Source organism: Anabrus simplex, chromosome 1 (genome assembly GCF_040414725.1).
Source record: "Anabrus simplex isolate iqAnaSimp1 chromosome 1, ASM4041472v1, whole genome shotgun sequence".
NCBI lineage: Eukaryota > Metazoa > Arthropoda > Insecta > Orthoptera > Tettigoniidae > Anabrus > Anabrus simplex.
In genome coordinates this window covers 1,139,132,282-1,139,157,284 of record NC_090265.1, presented here as the reverse complement: position 1 = coordinate 1,139,157,284, position 25,003 = coordinate 1,139,132,282, and the positions used below count along the sequence as shown (strand labels likewise).

Genomic DNA, 25,003 nt, shown 5'->3' with positions numbered 1-25,003 from the left:
TTGTGTTAGCGTAGAGACAGTTCCATAGGATATTATGGGAGTTGAAATCTCCTAAGAGGAGGAATGGTTTAGGAAGTTGATTTATCAGATCTACTAATTCATTTAAATCCATGTTCTGGCTGCTGGGCAAATAAATATTACAGATGCATAGGGAAAATGTTAGAAAGACGGTAACAGCTACTGCTTCCAAATTGGTTTTCAGTGGTATTTCTTTTTGAGGAACATTGTCACGAATGTAAGTAGCAACCCCTCCACTTGCATGAATGGGATTGTCGCGGTTTTTATCATATGCTGTGAAATGTCTCATATTAGCTACGTAGTTATCTCGAAAATTAGTTTCTTGTAAGCAAATTATTTCGGGTTGGTGTTCTTTAATAAGTTGTAGATATTCGTATTGAGGGTAATATCCGTTCATATTCCATTGCAGTATCCAAGAATTCATGATGGCTTTTAAGAGATGTATTTACTAGATTTGATCCTTATAAGTTATTGGGATTGTCTGATCTGAGGCAGGCCTATTGCTCTCTCCGTTTATGGCAGTAAGTAGTTTCTTTACAAGTCTGGTACTCTGGTTTTTAATTTTTTTTGTCCTGATAGGGGTATAGTTTATGCGGGATCTCGATGAGATCTTCAACATGGGAAGTATAAGTTAATACAATAGGTAAGATATTTGTTGCTGATGTTCCTTTAGTATTTTCAAATAAACTTTTGAGTTGTATGAAATTGAGAATAAAATTTGAGGGATTAGCTGGAAGTGTCCTCCTTGGAGGAAACTGAATGTTGATTAGGTGGCTGGTTGTTTACTTCTAGGGTCTCGGGTTGTGAGGGACATACTCGGGCCAGGTGGCCTTCTTCTTTGCAAATAAAACAGGTGGGAACGTCTGACGAAGTGTAGATCCAATAATTGGTTCCTTCAAAACATATTTGTAGTGCATTCGGTAGTTTATTGAAATCGTCAGGTTTAACATATAGTTGTCGGCGGAAGCTAAGAATGTGTGTGAATCCTGGAATATTAATTCCAGCCTTTAGGCTGGATATAGATGACATTGGTTTGATACCCAGTTGTTGTAAGAGTTCTTCAAATACTGTGTTGGGTAAAACAGGACATACATTTGATATTATCACTTTCTTGTTTGCGACAATTAACGGTCTGAGAGTGAGATCAATATTATTGATTCTAATTACAGGGTGACTGAGTGACAATTCCTGAACAATTTTTGTGTTCGATAGGAATATGCAAATTCTTGAGTTTGAAATACGAGATATATAACGTATGTTAGCTGGATCTGTTATTTTTCCTACAGCAAGGGCGTAGTCTCTTATTGGGATTCCGTCGTGAGCATCAATAATAATAGCCTGTTCTTTGTTTGGTGTTAACTGCATTACAGAAGCATAACTTATCTGAGACTGCTTACAGTAGGTACATTATGGGTAGAACTGTCGATAAAGTTATGTACGGACTGATTTCCTTGGTAAGAAGCCATTTCTTTCAGGGTGGAAGTCTTTGAAGCCTCCCTGAATTACGATGTTCAACTGTTGGTTATTGATATCCTAACGGTTTTCTACACGTAGAACAGAAAATAATCAATTTCACTCTAAATAAAATCATGTCGAGTCCAGTATTTGTATTTTGAAAGGAGTTGAAGAATGTTTATTTAGATTAAAACTGGCACACATCAATAACACGTTTGTACTCACTCACTGCCAACTCGATTCTTGAGCAGGTTTTGTGGTGGCATTCGTTTAAAACATAATCACAAAATTACCTGAATCACCAAAAAACCTTACTTCACCCTACAGGTGTTTTACAGCATCTGGAAGTGAAAGTTTGTTACTGATTTATAGATCTCAATTCTGTGAAGACAGCGACACTACTGTACTGGGACAACATAAGATCCATTACTGTGTAGCATTGTTTAATTTTCAGTGCTTTCTGGTGGAAATTCATGCCTCCTTTCAGTCAGCATATTTCTAAATCCAGAGAATGTCCACTCAACCTCACAGGATGTCATCGGTCTCTGTGGACCAATGAGCTATATCAAAGTAGAAAATGAAATTTAAAGAACGTTTTAGATACTTAAATGGGCTCTTATAGGCACTGCCAAATGCCTTTTCTTCGTCATTTGAGCCAGAATGGATTTTTAACTGTACTCCTGATATTTAGCAGTTGTGTAGGTATGTTCAGTCTTCAGCCCTAAGGCTGGTTGGATCCTCAACAGTTCCGCCATCAGCTGTCATAGATGGCCTAGGCATCACTGAAGAGGCGTACTAGGGAAATGAGGGGTGGGGTAGTTTCCCGTTGTTGCCGGGCTGAGTGGCTCAGACGGTTGAGACGCTGGCCTTCTGACCCCAACTTGCAACTTGGCAGGTTCGATCCTGGCTCAGTCTGGTGGTATTTGAAGGTGCTCAAGTACGTCAGCCTCGTGTCGGTAGATTTACTGGCACGTAAAAGAACTCATGCGGGACAAAATTCCGGCACCTCGGCGTCTCCGAAAACCGAAATAATAGTTAGTGGGACGTAAAGCCAATAACATTATTATTATTATTATTATTATTATTATTATTATTCGTTTCCCGTTGCTTTCCCCACTGAGCCAGACATTGCTATTACATATCAGTCTGCCAAGCCCACTTAAATGTATGCACCAACCAACCCTATGAGCAACATTTTCACATCATTCATAGCAGGGGCTGGCTGCATAAGGAATGGCATTACTAGCATCACTCATACCTGTCACTTTCATATTGTCAAAGCAAAGGATAGGGCAGAGACAGATCAATGAAAGTAACAAAATTGCTCTAGCCCATACCAGAAAGACATAGTACACTGTAAACACTAGGTCCTGCCAGCAAAGGCTTATTTAGCAGTTAAAGGAACAAATAGGCATTTTAGGAATTATCTTCGGCTTAAGAATGACACATGCACAGTAAGAAGGAATATAGAAACAAATAACGTGAAAATGAGAAATTTCTTTAAAACGTTATGGAAGGCGTGATATTCCACGTATGACTTGTTTTACAAAGGGGATTTGTACGTGTTTTTTTAAACCTCAAGTAATCATGCACGGCTTGTCCATGTAACGTAAGAAGCTATAAATAGAAACAAACAACTAATAAACTATAAAAACGATGCTAATGACTGAAGTACCGCGTAACTGTAATCCACACCTACGTAATGTAGATTGTTTTTCGAGCTGGAGACGAAAGTATTGATGCATTGGGCGGTCGATTCAGTATTTCGAAACCAGTTCGAAAAGGGGGAAAAAATGTGGTAGCCGATTAGGACACCATATCTTATTCTGGTCGTCAATTCGGTTGCAGCGTCAGCTATCCATTGTGAACCACGTTCCCTACCTGGTAACATGCTTAACAGACATAATGTTTCAAAATGTACTAATATCCCCACCCTCTTGCTGCCTTTCCTCGTAGACCTAATGGCAGGTTGGAGGCAGTATATCCCCGCACCCCCTCGGAAAAAAAAAAAAAAAAGACAAGAAAAACTTGCCATTCTAGTCTCAGTTAATTGCAAGTGCTCGCAAGGTTACCGGACATTCTATCGATGCAGCTTATCAAAGAAAACGTTGCACATACCAGTTATGTGAAACTGATGATTCGTATGTCCCATGCCCCTTAAATATCGTCACACAACATCAAGAAGAAAGGGAGGAGACTGCAGCGTTATGGGATTGCTTGCTAATTTCCCAGCTTGCATCAGTGCATCGATTGTAAGAATCTCTATTGCAGCCGTCTTCGTAAAGCAGGCGTCTTTAAAATAATTAATCCAAACAATGTTCAACGATACCTCTATCAAGACTTGAGCAGGAGAGATCGTGAAGTTGAAGGTTATAGCACCGTAACTTAGTACCAGGCGATCATATGCTACAGACGTACGAATCCCCTTCAAGTCATTCGCCTGAAATTTGGACTGACTTTTCGGATTCAACCTCCCGTTCGACTAATTGTTAAGAATCTTACCATTCGAAGTTATCAATTAGAGGCGCTGATTATTATTATTATTATTATTATTATTATTATTATTATTATTATTATTATTATTAAATTCAATTTTTTTCCACACATTCCAAATTTGTAAACTTCGTTGGTATTCAGAACAACACATCAAACCATTATTTCACTCACTGCATTAACTGCATTATTTCAAGTTCCTAATTTGACCCCCTTTGAATTATTTACAGCCTTTACTAGAAAGTTGATGTAACAGGACGCGAGACAACATTGACTCACCAAAATGAACGTGTTCTAACAAGTAAATCAAGTGACACGAGGTTGACGAATTTGAGCACCTTCAGATACAACATGACTGAGCCATGATCGAACTTGCCAAGTTGGGCTCAGAAGGCCTGAACTACTCAGCCCATCTAGAGCGAGGTGGAGAACCCTTCTTTCTCCATACATTATCGTGAGCGACTCTTTACGCAGAGAACCATGACAAAAGGACAAGAGCGTGGTGGCAGAAGTGGTTAACTGCATGTTTATCGGCCTTACGCTCGGTCATACGACATTCTAAAGCTGACCGTTGAGGTAGATTTTAATTTTAGCCGGGGAACGAATGTAGAAATTAGCTAATGTCTAAATGTTTTTAAAATTATCTTCCAGTTTTAATCTAAAGGCAATAGTAGCCTTGTTATGCAGTAGTACTAAAAAAAGACTCTTTTTCACACTTAATATGTACATACTGTGGATATTCATCCAACGTTCAAAGTTAAGTAATTGTGTAAAATCAATTCTGCTTATGTACACCTGAAGGTTTAGTTTTGTTTCGTCCGTGTTTAAGGACTACGTTGCCCTTTCGTCCACCCCCTCCCTCCTCTCTCTCTGTAATAAAACCACTCATCTTAATTATCAGTAAACTTAATTACTTATCCTTTGGAATTGCAGTCTTCAAGAAAAGGATTCAAATCTTAACCGTAATTAATTTCACAGCGACGTCATCGGATGGTATTTTAATACACTGGGAACCTTGTTTTATACTTTCCATATATACATTTTAAGAATTAGAGAGCTCTTATTTTATTTTTGACATAAACGTGCATTTCTTCCCGCTTTTTGTGTAGATGGAGATAGATTTTAAATCACAAGTAAAATTTCTCCCTGAATTTAGAAACCTCACGTGCAGTGATGCTTCAGAATTGTTGTTCTTTACTTTCTTCTGGTGGCGATGGGAACCGTGATACCGACATCACTTTTATAAGATTTGTACTTTTTACGCGAGTGTTGATATTGTGGTAATAGCCACGGGCTCCAATTTTACGTTGAATCCGAACCACTGGGACGTGGCTTTTTTCATTTCAGAAATTCCCCTTGCATTGCCCGGTAGTCGGACCACGGCCGCCTTAGTGAGATGTCACTGCCTTTCTTTGAGATGTTCGGGCGTCGAATGGTGTAAAGCCACTAGAATTTCAGCGTCTCGGCGGGTTCGACCTCGTTGTCTTTGTCCGCGTGTGTCGAAAATGCGTATTTTCTAGTTCATTATATTAACACATGACCAAATGATCTGAGTGAGCTTTGTCAAATTGTCTGCGTATGGTGTTTCGTGTTGTCACTGCTGCGGATTGTGGTTTTCTCGATCCTGTCTCTCTCCATGTTGTTTTCCACTTTACTGAAGTACTGCATCTCCAGAGCTAGTGTCTCAGTGAGCAAAACAAGAGTTCTTCCATCCGAGTTATTACCCAAAATAACGTCACGGTTGAGAATATTAACACGGTTTATTACATTTTTTATATTTCGGTTGAATAAAGTGCCGTACCATAAATATGCCAATGACCTGGAAAGTTCAACAAGAGAAAATAACAGTTTCATAAGATGAGACGACAATAAAATGTCAGGAAGCTCGTAAGTCTACTTTGAATGGTACAGTCCAAAGTACTATTAGGTTTGAATGCCACATTTAATGTAGGAATGGACAAAATATTTACACCAAGGAAACTCAAATGCATGTAAAATAAAAAGGATTTCAATAAATTAATACTATCAATCAATCAATCAATCAATCAATCAATCAATCAATCAAGATCTTCATTTAGGGCAGTCGCCCAGGTAGCAGATTCCCTATCTGTTGTTTTCCTAGCCTTTTCTTAAATGATTTCAAAGAAATTGGAAATTTATTGAACATCTCCCTTGGTAAGTTATTCCAATCCCTCACTCCCCTTGCTATGAATGAATATTTGCCCCAATTTGACTTCTTGAATTCCAACTTTATCTTCATATGATCTTTCCTACCTTTAAACATGCCACTCAAACTTATTCGTCTACTAATGTCATTCTACGCCATCTCTCCGCTGACAGCTCGGAACATACCACTTAGTCTAGCAGCTCGTCTCCTTTCTCCCAATTCTTCCCAGCCCAAACTTCGCAACATATTTGTAACCCTACTCTTTTGTCGGAAATCACCCAGAACAAATCGAGCTGCTTTCTTTTGGATTTTTTCCAGTTCTTGAATCAGGTGATCCTGGTGAGGGTCCCATACACTGGAACCATACTCTAGTTGGGGTCTTACCAGAGACCTATATGCCCTCTCCTTTACATTCTTACCACAACCCCTAAACACCGTTATAACCATGTGCAGAGATCTATTCCCTTTATTTTCAAACCCCATTTATGTGATTACCCCAATGAAGATCTTTCCTTATATTAACACGTAGATACTTAATGATTCCCAAAAGGAACTTTCACCCCATCAACGCAGTAATTAAAACTGAGAGGACTTCTCCTATTTGTGAAACTCACAACCTGACTTTTAACCCCGTTTATCAACTGTCCAGTTTTCAGGTGATCCGGATTTAGGGATGGGAGTATTCTATTATGGTCTATTCTATACTCATCGGCAGGTATGAGCAGTGGATGTTTTCTAATTAAAGAGATTTGAATTGGAACTTGGAATCTTGCAATTTTTTTTTTTTTTGCTAGGGGCTTTACGTCGCACCGACACGGATAGGTCTTATGGCGACGATGGGATAGGAAAGGCCTAGGAGTTGGAAGGAAGCGGCCGTGGCCTTAATTAAGGTACAGCCCCAGCATTTGCCTGGTGTGAAAATGGGAAACCACGGAAAACCATTTTCAGGGCTGCCGATAGTGGGATTCGAACCTACTATCTCCCGAATGTTGAGTATAATACCATGTAATCGTAATTCAAAGGAATTAAATAGAAACATAAAAAGGCAATAACATGCACTTAATTAGTACTTGTAAGATTACCTTCCGAATGCATCTCAACATTCCTAGAAGTTGATCCTGTTATATAAAACTAGTGCTGGCGTGCAGATTCTCAGAATCACTTCCGGCTGATTGATAAGAGTCACAAGGCTGGCTTTGTGAAGGAACAGCTTGTTGCTGTAATTTCTATATATGTCCTTCAGTGCCTAAACCAGTTCATCTTTAACGGCGACGTCTTTGCGAGAAAATCTTAGCCCTAAACAGAGGTGTCATACTGGTGGAACCGGAATGAGGGATGACAAATTGTAAGTACGCCTGTAAGATGTGTCGGTACAAACTCAAGAAAGAAAAAAATGAATAAATGAATTTAGGGTGGGGGGCTTCTGAAGAAGAAAGAGAATTTGCCTTCAAAGGTTGTGTTCAAAATGACGATCATCAGCTTTAATACAAGCTTCCAGTCTGCCATGTAAAGATTGACACACACGTTCTTGCATTTCATAAAAAATTTCAACACAGGCCGCAGTAATACTTCTTTTCATATCATCTGGTGTAGTCGGCATGTCCTTGTAAACATTGTCATTTTGTTTTCTCCAGAGAAAAGAAAATCTAGAGGAGTTACATCTGGTGAACGAGACAGCCAAGGTACAGGTCATCTTTGTCCAATCCAACGATTTGAAAACAATCGGTGAAGACAATTTGTAGTATGTCGTGCTCTTTGCGCTGTTCGGCCACTATGCTGATTTCTCATAGTCCGCAGTGGAATGTCTTCCAACAGCTGTGGAAGTTTGTTAGGAGGTTGAGATACATTTGAGAATGTAGTGTTTCCTCTAGTAAAAAATAAGTCCTATGAGCTGATGGTTCACTTTTTTATACCACACGTTCAAACTCCATGGACGCTGACAGAGCCATTGGGGATTGTTTACGGACCAGTAGTGCATGTTTCGGAGGTTTACTTGGCCATGCTTTGTAAGTGTTGCTTCGTCACTAAACAAGATAAACGATAAACCTGGTGTATCTTGCCTTAATACCTATGTTCCAAAAGTTAACACTATTCTCAAAATCGTTTCCATGCAGTTCTTGATGGAGAGACATGCTAGGGATGGGACTTATGACGGTGAAGAACGCGTAGTACACGTACCTGCATCTTGCCATTTGCTCGTGCGATTGCTACAGCAACAGCAGCTAAAACATAAATCTCACCCTGTTTCTGTTACGTGTCTGTGTCATTTCCAGTTTCACGTAATTAGTTGAAGAGGTTAACAAAAATTTATTGTGGAGATGGGTGACGTCTGTTGAGATATCATTCCGCGTACAGACCACAAGAACGAACAGAATTTTTCGTATATTCGCCATACACCCTGAATATGTTGGATTTTTCAGCATTGGTAAATACGGTCTTCTACTTCTTGAACTATCACAGAGTAACTGATCAGGAAGTCGCAATGTAATCAGTAGAGATGGGAAGCATAGGCACGAATAGGTCAGAATGCAGACGTATTTGAACAAGGCGCAAGTGTAATCTCGCTGCTCTACAGTTATGCTGTGAGTTGCATAAATGTTAGGGGTTCTGATAGTTCAGTTCAGATCGCTAATCTCGCTGCAGAACCGGCGGGCGGGTATATGAATATGAATTCTACTCGTTAGTGTACTGTAAATGAAACAAACGTAAGAACATCATAGCATCGCAACTAACAAGACAACTGTCGGTATTTACAATTTTCAAACTACAATAGGTCGTAAACTATTTATAGACTACTAGAACTCTGAAAAAAAGAAAAAAACACACCATTGTTATTCCGATTTAGTCTAGTTTTATTTTGCTAATATCGAGACACATTGTTCTATTTTTAAAAAAAGTTACTGTCTAAAATACTACACATTCTAATAATAAATGTAAATCTGTGTATGTGCTGCACTTACGAGACGTTGGTGAATATCAATAGCACCTTCCATTTCAGAAATATTTTGCGTGGAAATTTTTGGTATAATTACTTCAGACTACCTTTTTAATCCAGACGGAACTCTGGCACCTGTTTTGCTCTTCCGATCTGAATGGCTAAAATTTTCCAGGCCAGAAGACAGGTTCACTCTCCCAGCTTTTTTCTAAAACCCAAACACATCTTCTTTGTAATAATAAATACGTTTATACATTTTCATTGTAGACTGTTGTGACTAGGGTGGATGCTGTTGAAATGTTATCTTCTTTTCCCTATGCATTAGGACGTTGCTCAGTAATATAGCAATTTTTTTTTTTTTTTTTTTTTTTTTTTTTTTTTTTTTTTTTTTGCTAGGGGCTTTACGTCGCGCCGACACAGATAGGTCTTATGGCGACGATGGGATAGGAAAGGTCTAGGAGTTGGAAGGAAGCGGCCGTGGCCTTAATTAAGGTACAGCCCCAGCATTTGCCTGGTGTGAAAATGGGAAACCACGGAAAACCATTTTCAGGGCTGCCGATAGTGGGATTCGAACCTACTATCTCCCGGATGCAAGCTCACAGCGCAATTCATTCTACGATAGCCTATAACGAACTACAGCAACACGTTTTTATTTTGCATTTTTTGCGTATTGAGATGAGCGGTCATTATTTCAACATTCTAATAAATAATGTTATTTGCTTTACGTCCCACTAACTACTTGTACGGTTTTCGGAGACCCCGAGGTGCCGCAATTTAGTCCCGCAGGAATCCTTTTACGTGCCAGTAAATCTACCGACCCGAGGCTGACGTATTTGAGCATTTTCAGGATCGAACCTGCCCAGTTGAGGTCAGAAGGCCATCGCCTCACCCGTCGAGCAACTCAGCCCGGCTATTTCAACTTTCTAGAAGGTTTTAGGTCAATATATAGAATTTTGAAGAATGTTTAGATCAGTTTAAATTTTGTTTTAATTTATGCATTTTTATGACAACATAAAAAAAGTTTTTTGTTGTTACATATTATGGTTAAATTTGCTATTTCCTAACGTGTCTCAAGCCCAAGGACTGCACCAGCCGTCGCTTCCGCCCCTACAGTTAGTCATTCACCCCCATGTACCTCAAGGCCAAGAACAAATGGAAACGAGAAGTAATTGGAGACAGCAGTTATATAACTTTCCGCTTCAGTACAGAATTATCCTCACAAGTAGTTATGTGCAAGAAAAATGCCAAAAGTGAAACCACCACGAAGTGTGGTTTTTTTTTTTTCAATTTGTTTTACGTCGTACCTATACAAATAGGTCTTATGGCGACGATGGGCTAGGAGTGTGAAGCAAGCGACCGTGGCCTTAATTAAGACGCAGCCCCAGCATTTGCCTTCTGTGTAAATGGGAAATCACGGGAAAACACGCTTTCTCTGGAATGCAGGATGATAGCTACCGTGAACAAACCGGGCAGCCACTTGCTCGTTACCACAAAGCGTATTTTAAATTCAGGTAGTGAATGAACTTGGAAAAGACGTATGCACAACAGATGGACGTGTTTTATTTTGTAAATTGTGCCGTGTTAAATTAAGTGCGGAAAGGAAGTTTGTTGTACGACAGCAAATTAATCGAAAAAAACATCTGAAAGCCATAACGTGTGCGAAGAACAAGTGTTCCTAGGTTCTTCGGGGGGCAAATTATTATGATGTCCATCTTCATACAGTATATACTTCCAAGTAAATTACGAGATAATCATTTATGTAAAAACAAGAGCTGAGCGGTGAATAAAATAGGGATATATTTCTTTTCATCGTTGGTACTCACGCCTCTGGAAATGAACCAAATGCCTTCATAATCCTCTGTTGGCAGCTAGCTGAATAGCCTCGTTTAGTTCCACATCTATTATCCTTAAATTTTAAAAATGTGTCATCGCCTTTGTCGCCGTCTACTTCTCCATAGTCGAGTCTCCATCATTTTCCTAGGTTGTCTATCCTCGTCCATCCATCGAGCCTATACCTTAGTCTGTATCTACTCATTTCGATATCCCATACCTTTGTTCCCACCTACTTATAACAGCAATCATTCTTACTACCGGTACCTTAATGTATGTTTCTTCACTCCCGTGCAGAAAAGTTGATAATAATAATAATAATAATAATAATAATAATAATAATAATAATAATAATAATCCAGATTAAAGATCATGAGATAAATAATTTTCCCCTGTGGGTGGGGGAGGTAGAATAACACCCACGGTATCCCCTGCCTGCCGTAAGAGGCGAAAAAAGGGAGCCCGGGTGCTCTCAACTTGGGAGCGTGGGTTGGCGACCACGGGGCCCTCGGCCGAGTCCTGGCATTGCTTCCACTTATGTCACGCTCCTCGCTTTCATCTATCGTATCTGACCTCCCTTGGTCAAATCATGTTCTCTTCCGACCCCGACGGTATTAGAGCATCCGAGGCCTACGGAGTCATTTTCATGCCGTTCGTGGCCCTTTTCTCTCTTTGGCCGATACCTTCATTTTTCGATGTGTCGGATCCCTTCAAATTTTTCTATCTCTGATTAGTGTTATATACATGATGGTTGCCTAGTTGTACTCCCTCTTAAAACAATAAGCACCACCACTGTCCCGATACACGTGTTATGTGTTTTTAGTTTGTTCTAATTGTGTATAATGATTAAGTAACTACATATTCCATTCATTCACTTGTAGACAGCTGAAAATGGAAAATGACGGTGCGTAGTGGTTCTGGTTTGGTTTTATCTGTTTCATTTTACATATTTTTACGTATTCTCAGTAATATTGCATATTTTTACATATTATGTGAAGAATGATTTTTATACTTATATAGGTATATTTAAAAAAATGAAAACTGTGTCATTTCGTTTAGGTAATTTTCAAAAATAATAGGAGAGTTTCATCTCAATTGGTAAATTTGGCGTTAAAATTGTGATTCTTAACCCTTAGTCTGTGAAATACAGTACTGTACGTCCGAGTACAACAGCACTAATCCTTTCTCAGAATCTGCGATGGCTAGGAGCCTTTCATTGGTTAGAGTTTCAAACTAACTCCTTGCAGTCTTCAAACAAAATTTAGGTTATTTATACAAGTTCGGTATCTGTTCGCGAGATCATTAGTGGCGAACAAGAAGAGCCTTCGGAAGATATTTCACCCAGCTTGGGATGTTAAATGTTCCTTTTTAGCCTACAAGGTAATTTTATGAGATCGGCTTGAACACGTCAAAATGGAGACGTAGGCCTACTTGGTGAGGCACTGCGCATCATTATGAAGAAGTTACCATACTATTTGTGTTATTTGATAGAGATTAAAAGTCAGATTCTCTGTATTAAATTTGTTTAGTACGGTTTATTTGTTTCATTTTCAGGGTATGAGGGCAGCAGGGAATTACCTAAAACAATACATTGTATAATATACTGTAGTCCGCGATTAACAGTGCATAACATTATTTTGTAATATGACGATTTTGTTATAAAATATGGAGGTATTTAAAACAATGCTAATGTCTCATATCATAACCATAGGTCAGGGGAAATCGTAACCTAATGTAACCTAATGTTTTTTTCGAAGACGTGGCACTTTGGTATATCTGAAAACATGTCGAGGCTTTATCCAAGTAATAATTTATTTAAAGAACCATATTATTTTAACTGTTGTTTATAGGCAGGTATAAGTGCGTTGAGTGTGCATTTGATATCCTGACTAGCATGTGGTGGATCTTTGGCCCGTGCATTACCACCAAATCTGATCCGAACTAGTTACGCTCCGCGCAACTACTTTCTATTAATAGACAAGTGTTCACTTCCATGGAACTTCACAGATATTCGTGTTCCTGGATGTGGAGTCTAATGACCCTTCGAAATCTGACAAGATCGGCCTATGGGCTTAGAGATTGATGTTCAAATGTAGAATGTGAAATCATTTCAGAACTTTCGATTCCACTGTAAGGCATCCTCGGATCGGAAAGTCTGTCTGAATTCGTGCCATATTCTTTCGCTGGTAGAGGTAAGTATTCCCTACCGTAGTCTTAACACCGAATAGGTGGCTGCGTGATTTGGGTCACGTAGCTATCAGCTTGCATTCGGGACATACCAGGTTCGAACCCCATTGTCGGTAGCCCTGAAATCGTTTTCCGTGGTTTCGCAGTTTCACACCAGGCAAGTGCTGGGGCTGTACCTTAATTAAGGCCACGGTTGCGTCCTTCGCTCTCCTAGCCGTTTCCTACCTATTATCGCCATGAGACCTACGTGTGTTGGTGCGACTTAAGGCAAATTGAAAATAAAGTAGTCGTACAACAGCTGGGATGAATGAACGATTCAGGATTTTTTTCTGTCGTCATATTCCATCATCGAGTCAGTCACTAGAGAATATCGACTTGCGTTTATTCTAACTTTCGTGGTAAACGGACCTAGACACACTGTTCCATCTTAGGTGTTCAGTGTGGTTTACCATTTATTGTGTTTTCTGTAACGTGATGGTCCTTGAGTGACTGCAGCACGTTGAAAATGAGATGCTGGAAAATGTAACTCTGTGGTTCAATGTTGGCATTCCTGTTGCCTCGCATTGCGGCCACCCCACCCCTCGGGCGCTAGCTGGTGACAGGGGTGCTGGGGAAGAATGCCAGACGCTTCTTAGAGCGCTGTTGCCGGATCTCCCTCCCTTCACGTGTGGAGCTAGGTCAGGGTGAAAATGATGAATGTGTTATTAAATATTGCTGTGTATTATTTACGCTTGCGGCTGTGGGAAACTGTATGATACTTGATGTGTTTAATTAATATTTATCATTACGCACAGTTGTAATAGGGTTATTGGGGGCAAAGTGTTGACATCCCTCCATATAGGGTTGGTGTCAAGAAGGGCATCCGTCCGTATAACAGGGCCAAATGCGCATGTGCGACACAGTTCGCACCCGCGACCCCAAGGGTGTGGGAAAAGCGGTAGACAAACAAGAAGAAGAAGAAGAAGAGGCAAAGTGTTGACGTACATCATGTGCTTATTGCTCTATTGCTCTTTGTGCCTTGTTTCATTGTTCGAGTTACCTCTTTGATAGCTGGTTGGAGTATCCTTGATCAGATTTTAAGTTCTGGTTCAGTAATAAGCTCCTACACTTTTCTCACATGTCATGTGAGTATCTGTACAAATCGAACTAATTGCAGAAACTAAGGTAGATGATGCCTTCGCTGTTGAGATGTAGTGTTTACAATGCACTATGCCTTCTGTTATGGGCTAGAATAAATTTGTTACTTTCATTGACCTCTCTCAGACTCAATGACTAAACGATTATGCAACTGATGTCAGCGATCCCACTATCTTGGGCATAGACGACGTGTGCTACAGAACGCAACCGATTTTGATGGAATAATCCCATATTTTTAACCATTGCAGTAATTTAATGTGTTTTTCTTTTCAGTATATCTGGAATTATTATTAATAATCGTTACTTTTTTCAACAAATTTAATAATAAAGGTTGAGATCATTACATTTTCCAAAATATTTTAAATTATTTCGTTCTTGAATTTTTAGGGGATATATGACTCATTTAGAATATTCCTCTTTTTATTCGTCTTATTACACCCTGCCTGTTACACCAAGAAACTCACCAGGAAAAGCATTTGATTTCAGACCTGTTTGTGGGCTGCTATACATATTCTTCCGCCTACTTGGTTATAATTACAGCGTGTTTTACCCGATGATTAATTAATTAGTGCACGTACATATTTTTGTTTCAGAAATTGTCGAAATATGAACTGGGGCATTTTTGCTAACAGTGATTTAGTAATAATAATAATAATAATAATAATAATAATAATAATAATAGTAATAATTTTATAAGCATAGTAATGTTATTGTATTTACGTCCCACTAACTACTTTTGCTGTTTTCGGAGATGCCTTGGTGCCGGACTTGTGTGCCGCGGGGATTCTTTTATGTTCAGGTAAATGTACCGATACGTGGCTGGAGTATTTGAACGCCTTCAAATACCACCAGACTGAGTCAGGATTGAACCTGCCAACTTGGAGTCAGAATGCCTGTGTTCTACCGCCTAAGGTACTCAGCCCGGCAACAGTGGTATCTGTGGTATTATACACAATCCCGGGAATCGATTCCTGATAAGTTTGATTAATTCCTCTGGCTTAATACGCATCTTTACCTGCATACTATATAACATGTTACTAATTTCCACGGAGAGACGCAGTAGTGAATATTTCCCTCCGCATAGGGATGGTGTCATGGAGGGAATCTGATTGTAAAACTAGGTACCGCATTAGTGCCTCCCTCAGATGACTCGGGAAAATGATGAGAAGAAGAAGAAGAAGAAGATCAAATATTTCTTGCTCTTTAAACAGTGCTTAGGTTGATCTGTGTAGTTACGTACTAGAGATTGCACGGATGCCAAAGTACTTTGCATAGTAACTACGGATCTTTCTGGTTCATACTTTGACATCTGAACAGGTGACCACGTGTTCTATATATGGCTAAATCAAAATTTTAAAGTCTTGACGTCTGTTGCTTAGTTGTCCAGCTTATTTCCACCCACACATACACGAGAATGATCATGAACTAATTTTAAAATCTGAGGGGTGTGATAGAGTGACCAAGGCGTTCGCGGTTCGAATCTCAGCTATTGCACGTGGTATTTTGAACTAAAAAATCGCACATCTATGGTCCGGATTCTACGTAAAACTGGAGGTTTCGTGATTAAGATCACGATATCAAGTCGTGTAAAATTACGTATTTCTTACCTGCTGCGAATTGTATCAAGACTGAAATACGAAACTGTATTAAGCTGGTCTTCCTAACAGCAGTGTGTTTACGAACGTGTGAAAATGTTCATGTTATCCGTGGATAATGGAAACCATTTTCCTTGTTATTTGCTACACGATTTCCTTAACTGTATTGGGGAATGTAGCCTGTCAGGAGGGGAAATGCCTTTGCTGCACCAGATTTTTAGATTTATGATCTGAATTTGCCGGTCGATCCATTTCTATTTCGAAGAAGTCTTCATGATTTAATCCAAAATTCTAACAATCTTCACACATCACTGCACTCCACGTGACGTACTCTATGAATGGTACTATTTCACATGTGACCTTATCTTCGAATATCGTATTATAATGCATGTCCACCTCCGTAGTGTAACAGTTATCGTTCTTAGCTACCGCAGTCGGAGGCTCGGGTTCGATTCCCGGTACGGCCAGAGATTTACGAATGGTAAGAATCCATATTTGTGGTTAAAATTGCACTTTGAGCTCACCTCCACTGGGATGTGTCTGGAAAGTGCAGAGGTACGATTTTTACATACGTTTCGTTGAACAGCACGTACAATTTGCTGTCCTGTCCTGTTTATTGTTTGTCTTATCGAAAGGGATTGGTCTACTTACGATTGCAGTTCATTTCAATGCGGCAATAATAATATTGTAGGCTGCGACTTCTATTAGAAATGCACTGCAGGCCTAGCTCATGTCAGCATTCAGCTTGTGGATTGAAGACCATTTCAGGCAACATAGCGTCAGTGGAGTTGTAGCGCGGTCTGGTGGAACATGAGGTTACTGGCTCAGCGAACGAATCCAAGGTCATGCAAGCCAGTCAAGCGAGCGTAGCTTGTCGAACAATGGCAGGCAGCTGTGACAATAACCTCCCTACGGCGTAAACTCAGGTATAACCGGTGCATGTGGAAGGGATGAAACAAGCTACCCCCTGCTTGTTGAGAAATCACCCAGTCTAGTTTTACTGGTGCTCAGGGCGTGCGTATTGAACTTGTGGCGTGTTTTCTTCTCTTCGTTTTCCTGTCGTAAGTTCCTTAATATGATTGCATCTTCTTTCTTTTTAGATGGAAAGTGTATTCTGAAATGTGTTATCTAATGATGCGTTTGGCAGTACATTGCTATCGGTGCTCTAACAACTATGCCTTCAAATGTTAACTTCACGTGTATTGTTTGTGACGCTTCTTGTACTCTACTACATCATGGTTTCCTAGAAACTTGGGAAGTATTCAACCCCATGCACATTATTACAGTATATTGTATTGTTAAGCTGACCATTCGTCCCGTAATACCCGCATTTTGTAGATTTAGATTTCTACGTCTCGTGTTATAATTTAGTTCTTTTAATTACCGTACTGCCCCTGCTTAGAGATACAAAATATGTGGTGGTTATTTATACAGAACTTTCTGGTAAATGAACTGTATTGATGACAACGAAGTGTTCGATTGTTTTCTGTTATGTGCATCGTTGGTTAAATGATGAAGTAGCAAAATGGTTCTCTGAAAAAACAGTGGAATGTTGCTGGATGGAAACATTCCAGCAATTTTTTTCTGCACAAATGATGGGTTAGTTGTTGAGCTTGTGCTGTTTACCTGAACTTATGCCTCTGTGGAGCGAATGTTTTCTTCAATAATACCCCTCCACACAGACACGTTCAGATCAATTTAGCGTGTAACTGTATTGTTTTCCGATGCTGAAAGAAAACTGCTACCGAAGAAAATTCACTCGTCGGATAAATATGTCTACGAAAGGAACATATAAGTTAAGTTAGTTTGGAAGTGTCCTGCATTCCCCCAACTCAGAAAAACTCATTTTATGTATGGCATACATCTGATTATATCCGTGGACCTATTACACGCTACATTTATGCACATTTTACCTTTTGTGTAGCTGGAAATACATTTAATGTTCTGCGACCGAGAAATTTTAATATTATTTCTATTATATTTATTCTATTTATATCGTAACAGCCTGTTGATTTAAATAAATGTTCAGCATTCCGTCCATCATTTTCTATGTATTGCATCCGGGAGATAGTGGGTTCGAACCCTACTGTCGGCAGCCTTGAAGATGGTATTCCGTGGTTTCCCATTTTCACACCAGGCAAATGTTGGGGCTGTACCTTAAGGCCACGGCCGCTTCCTTCCCACTCCCAGGCCTATCTTATATCTTCGCCGTAAGACCTGTCTTTGTCGGTGTGACGTAAAGCAAATTGTAATATTAAGAAATCTGATTAAGCTTTCATCTCTAGATGAATTTGGTCAAAGGAAAGTCACCCTTCCCCCGACTTCAACTTGTTTGACTGAAACTATTTTAATCTCTCCTTGATGCTGAACTAATTTTTACCGTTGTAGTAGAGCAATTTCGGGTTACAGTATGTGTTTTAATCCTTCATATAAGTTTCAAGTGCTGGAACGCGGTACAGTGCCCCAGTTGCTAGACAGTGCTGAATGAATAGTAATGGAGCCATCCCAAGACCTCCTTGCGAAAACTCCGGGGCCACCTACGTTCCCTATTACCTGGTCTACATCGTTTTTCTTCATTCTCTGGTGGTTAAAACTATTAAATTTCGATAAATAAGATCGCATTGTTCAGATGAACTTTAGTGATTTCATACTGGGCTGGTTTCGTAAGTGTAATCTTGAATCTAATTCTTCTTCTGCCGCTTTTCCCACTTCTGTGGGGTCGTGGGTGCGAACTGTGGCGCACATGTGGATTTGGCCCTGTTTTACGTCCGGATGCCCATCCTGACACTGATCCTATATGGAGGGATGTAATATTGTTTCTGTAGTGGTTGGTAGTGTAGCGCCTTTTCTGAGTATGAAGATGGTGTTGGGACAAACACAACCAACCAGTCTCCTAGTCTGAAGAATTAATCACACGGCCGGGAATCGAACCCGAGACCCTCTGAACGGAAGGCGGACCATTCAGCCAATGAGTCAGACGTAAGTGTACTCTTGAATGTTTGCCTTATATATATTTGCTGGTGGCTTTACGTCGCACCGACACAGATAGGTCTTATGGCGACGATGGGACAGGTAAGAGATAGGAGTGGAAAGGAAGCGGCCGTGGCCTTAATTAAGGTACAGCCGCAGCATTTGCCTGGTGTGAAAATGGGAAACCACGGAAAACCATATTCAGGGCTGCCGACAGTGGGATTTGAACCCACTATCCCGGATACAAGCTCTCAGCAGCGCACCTCTAACCGCACGGCCAACTCGCCCGGTAATAAATATTTTTAAGGTAAACATGTGTTTGGTCTGTTTTCTCTTTCGGTTAAAGTGACCTTCAGTACATTTTAAACGTAGTGTTAGACATTTTAACTGTCACTGTTTGGTTGGACAGTTGTTATTTATCTTTTGTTTTGCAGAGCTATTTTCCGTTGGCTTTATAAAGTGGCTAGGCGTTAGGAAAATTCTTACTTGAAGTTGGGGTAAGTTTCATTTCTGAGGTGTTTTTATATACACTGGTGAAGGTGTGTCAGAATTGAAGTATGAAAACTCGAGATATTTAATTCGTACCTCTCTACTATACACACACACACGAATAAAAGTCGTGTGTTGTATGTATTGTTCCATGCTAATTTCTGCCTTCCCACTATATTTCACCATTTACGTCTAATCTGTTCCTGCTGCTTTATGACAATGGAATGCATTTACCAAGCGTAATTTCACCAACATTCGTCGTCCTTCCTTTGAGCTCGGTTGTCCGCAACTTCAGCAGAAAGATTTCCTTTAACGTTTAGATTTCCAAATTATTCCCCTGTAGGTGGGGGCGGTAGAATAACACCCTCGGTATCCTCTGTCTGTAGTAAGAGGGGACAGCAAGGGGTACCGCCGGCTTTTAACTTGTGAGTGTGGTTTGGTGACTACGGGGCCCTTAGCTGAGCCCTGGCATTGCTTCCACTTGTACCAGACTCCTCACTTTAATCTATCCTATCCGACGTCCCTTTTCATTTCAGGTCTCGACGGTAATTCGTCACGAGGGCTGGGCAGACTTCTTGGATTCAATTATTTGTTTATCTTTATTTATTTCATCTATGTACAATTTCCTGTCTGCATTTTCACGCCCTTCGTGACCCCTTTATGTTTCATAGACCGATACCTTCATTTGTTGGAGTGTCGAACCCCTTCCATTTTTTCTATGTGATTAATGTTAATAGAGGATGGTTGCCTAGTCGTTCTTCCTCTTGAAACAATAATCACCACCACTATTTTCAAAATATTCCTTCCACCTGTCCAGTGATTCCCTGGGTTATAAATGAGTTCCCCTAATTTACCAAAAACACTTCATTTTTCCTCCCTTTCTAAGATACTTTACTATTGTCAAGAAAGGTTTCACCGAGCTCGATAGCTGCAGTCGCTTAAGTGCGGCCAGTATCCAGTATTCGGGAGATAGTAGGTTCGAACCCCACTGTCGGCAGCCCTGAAAATGGTTTTCCGTGATTTCCCATTTTCACACCAGGCAAATGCTGGGGCTGTACCTTAATTAAGGCCACGGCCGTTTCCTTTCTACTCCTAGCTCTTTCCTGTCCCATCGTCGCCATAAGACCTATGTGTGTCGGTGCGACGTAAAGCAGCTAGAAAAAAGAAAGTTTCCCTTCTGCTTCACCTAGCTTTCCAGGTAATTACCAAACTCTTCCTACGACTTCTTGGATTCAACTATTTGTTTATCTTTATTTATTTCATCTATGTACAATTTCCTGTCTGCATCAGCCTTTGTGAAGGCTGGTTGTATCCTCAACAGCTCCACCAGTAGCTTTCGTAGATGGCCGTAGGTATCAATGAAAGGGAAATGAGGAGTGAGGTAGTTTCCCTCGCTGAGCTAGAAGTTGCTGTTACATATCATTCTGCCAAGCCCACTGAAATTTATGACCAACTGACCCTATGAGCAACATTTTCTCACCATTCATAGCAGGTACTGGCTGCAGAAGGAATGTCATTACTAGCATCACTCCTATCTCAGTCACTTTCATACTGTCTTTTTGTTTGCTATTCGCTTTACGTCGCACCGACACAGATAGGTCTTACGGCGACGATGGGACAGGAAAGGGCTAGGACTGGGAAGGAAGCTGCCGTGGCCTTAGTTAAAGTACAGCCCCAGCATTTGCCTGGTGTGAAAATGGGCAACCACGGAAAACCATCTTCAGGGCTGCCGACAGTGGGGTTCGAACTCACTATCTCTCGAATACTGGCCGCGCTTAAGCGACTGCAGCTATCGAGCTCGTTACTTTAATACTGTCAAAGCCAAGGATGAGACTGAGACAGACCAATGAAACTAACAAAATTGCTCTAGCTCCTACCAGAAGACATAGTGTACTGTAAACACTAGCGCTGATGGGTTTTGTGACATTGAATAGTGTCTTTTTTTTATAGCTGGACACGATTACTGGCACCTTTCCCGAAGAATTCGAATCTGTTAGGGCCAATCTTTATGAGGGCTAGGCTGGATGGCTCACCCAGACTTCCGAGCGCTGGCGTTCTGAGCCCAAATGGGTGGGATCTATGTCAGCTCAGTCCACTGGTATTGAAGGTTCTCAGACACACCTATCGACCTATAAAATTTGTTTGTGGGACGTAAAACCGATAGTATTATTTATTTCTCCGAGGAAAAGGAAACCAATACTTGTGAGCCGGTACACTTGTTCGACTCACTTTCATAACCCAGTCGTAAATTGTAAGACAGTCTTGGTCTGCCAAGTAAGAAAGTAGTAAAATCTAGAACTCTTCGTCTTCAGGTCCGCTTAATCCATACCTCACCTCACTTTCACCATCCTTTTATGAGGTACGACGTATGTACATAGTAGCGCTGTGAAGAGGAGGTGGCCCTCTTGTTCATTGAATCGGATAATACGATTACAACGCTACTCCGGTAATCGCTGGTACTACCGACGGAGGCATAGCGGTTGCGGAGCTTCGGAGATTACCGGAGGGCCGCCTGCTGTTCGCAGCACTAGTTGTATGGATATATTGGGCTGTAATTTCAAACTTATGGCCGTGAATGTAGGCACCCTATAAAATGCGTTGCCTGCATACGCAGAAATTGATCTATATCACTACTATTCCACACAATACCTCTTTGTAAAGAATGTGTAGTCGTTCAGAATTATGAATGCATTTAATATCTTTCATCAAAAAATAATAATTTTCATCCACACAAAATTCATATCTTTTAGATGCAAACCCTATGGATAACCACAACAAACATTATATCCACATAGATTTAATTGTTTTTCAGAAAAATGTAGGCCCTACCTTTAAAGAATTTATACAAATTCCTGCCTTTATTATTATTATTATTATTATTATTATTATTATTATTATTATTATTATTATTATTATTATTATGGAAATATTCCCATTACATTAGTACCAGAATAGAGTAGGTTGAATCAGTAGCCAAGATTGACCGATTGGTCATTCAAGATAAGGTAATCTAAATCAGAACAAGAAAAGGTTACAAATTAGGCCATTTATAGCACTGCTTCCCAGGTCGGGAATTACATGTTTCTTTTGTTCTGTTCAAATAGCGAACTACTATAACCACAAACCCTGCACATCATTTAATTATGTACACTGAATTAGTCGTTGGTAAAGAAAAAAGAGAAAAGGAAATGGCGTATGACTTAGTGCCGGGAGTGTCCGAGGACATGTTCGGCTTGCCTGATGCATGTCTTTTGATTTTACACCTGTAGGCGAACTGCGCGTCGTGATGAGGATAAGATGATGGAGACGATACATAATCCCAGTCCCTGTGCCAGCGGAATTAACCAATGATGGTTAACATTCCCCACCCTGCCAGGAATCGAACCCCTGTGACTAAAGGCCAGCACGCTAATCATTAACCATGGAATTGGAGTCGTCGGTAAATACAGCCGATATAAGTCTTTACGGAGAACAATCCCAACGACTGCGTGAAAGGTTTATAAATATTGAGTACATTTCTGTGACGAAAGTTCAAATAAAACATGCATATATTATATCACACACAAAGGTAATATCTAAAACAAACTCCAAGAACTCGTCGTTGAAAACTAAATCACTGTAATGTATAGTTTGGAATGCTATTAATAGAGATATTCCTCCCAAAGAGAAAACATGGATGAGTCATAAATAATGCAAGAGATATTTAAGGCCAAAACCCTAAGAATGCGGGGGGAAATGTATAATCGGGTAATTCTATTCTGAATACTACTATAACACACGTTCAGTTATATTTTAACGAAGATAATGTTTGTAAATAAAAATAATTTGGCTTTACGTCCCAGTAACTTATTTTACGGTTTTCGGAGACGCCAAGATGCTGGAATTTAGGCCCACATGAGTAATTTTACACGCCAGTAAATCTACCGTCACGAGGTTGACGTATTTGAGCACCTTCAAATACTACCGGACTGGGCCAGAATCGAACCTGCCCAAGTTATGGTCAGAAGGCCAGCGCTTCAACCGGCTGAGCCACTCACCCCGGTAATTATATTTGTTTTACAGTTAGCTTATCTATAAACACAGTTCTTGGGGATGATGCAGTTTAGTCCCTGGATTTTCGAGAAACAAATGACAGAGCAACATATTCCTAAGTTGCTTTTGAAAAATTTACTGTGGGGAGCTGGTAGTTTTTTTGGAACACGAAATATGGTTATGCGTTTACGTTTTATCCTACAACATGTTCGTATACAGAGATACGTTTCCATGTCTGGGAGAAGTTACCAAACAAGTTATCTCAGTAGGGGCCGATGACCTGGATCATCGATTTAGTATTGTGCTTAGAAGCAGTCCCTAGGTCAGTAATACTATTGTTTAACGCTAGTTTCTGGGAATGTGGGGCATTGCGGGTCGGATCTACCGATTGTTATAAATTGATATCCATCCATTCATTCTTCGTCCTCACGTTTTGAATTCTGGTCAGTGGAGGATTTTGGACTTTTAAATTGTCATTACATTTCGTATGATTAGTGACCGATGACCTAGATGTTAGGCCCCCTTTAAGCGACAAGCATCATCATTTTTTGTAAATATTCCATGGGGGCGGGGTTTCTAACCCCCGGTAACCACCCTGGTGACGCCCCTGGGTTCAATGTACACTTGCATTCGCTTTTAATGTCTGTGTATATGTCAAAAGCGCAAAAGACGTGACCAGGTGTATAAGATGATTAATTACGAGCTACGGAAGAGTTCAGATCTCTAAGTGGTGCGCTGTTAAATATGGCACGATTGAATCTGAAGCTTCGAGCGGAAGTGCACCTCCGCTCCGGTAAGAGCACTAGGAACTTTCAGCTGTTCGCAAGAAAATGGGTTTACATACGATTCAACGAGGATGTAACTACCTACTACCACCACCACCACCACCACCACCACCACCAGTACCCATGTTTTCATTCCGTCCTTAATAGGGACGGCCGGCCTCCTAGACGTTAACACCGTCTCTACGGCCAGGAAGATTTTATCCGGTGAAGGCGGTTCGGTGAAAGTCATGGGGTTGGCGGCCGTTGCTTATACTAGGAACTGTTGCGGCATTCGCCTTAGTGCAGGAGAATGGAAAATTACAGAAAAACCATTCTCAGGACAGCGGACGGTAGGGACCAGCACAAGAGAATATAATTATGTCCAATAGCGATGAGGACAAGAGCCTAACAGTTCAGACGTTCACTCACCGAGCAGACAACCGCAAGGTTTGGGTTACGTAGCTGTTAGCTTGGTATCTCGAATACCGCCAAATAATTCAAGTATCAACTGAGGGACTTAGTTTCGCGCAAAGTAGCGAATCGTTACAAATTTGCTGTATAAAAAAAAAAAAAAAAAAAAAAAATAAAAAAAAAAATAAAAAAATAAAACGCGCGTTCAATTTTTCCGTACCAAGTTCAAACTACGCGCTTGTCATTCAATCGGAGGTTCTCCTGAGGCACCGATTGAAAGCGTCCAGAGCCTCCGCTCCGTAAACAACCGAAGTTAAGACTACAGAGGAAATTCGAAGCCGATTCAGAAATTGATAGTCTGAATAAAGTAAATAAAACAGCTAAATATAATGAACAAAAGACCGTTTATCTTAAAAATCAAATTCATAAGTTTCGCAATACAAAATCCGCGCGGTCAGAACAAATTACACAGTACTATGTGGCGTGGGGAATAGTATCCTATACGGTTACGAATATGGCT

General features: G+C 40.3%; 1 protein-coding gene across 13 annotated transcripts in view; it reads left to right on the top strand.

Moving 5' to 3' along the window:
• The window catches only part of heph (polypyrimidine tract-binding protein 1 heph), a 1,355,684-nt gene that overhangs the window by 764,480 nt on the left and 566,201 nt on the right, over nucleotides 1-25,003 (top strand). The window contains exon 1 of one of the 13 annotated variants that reach the window (XM_067137379.2): nucleotides 16,803-16,878. The exons of the other annotated variants lie outside the window; for them this stretch is intronic. The gene's annotated coding sequence lies outside the window, so the exon portion shown is untranslated. Of the gene's footprint in view, nucleotides 1-16,802; nucleotides 16,879-25,003 lie in introns of those variants that run through there. 13 annotated transcript variants of the gene reach the window in all.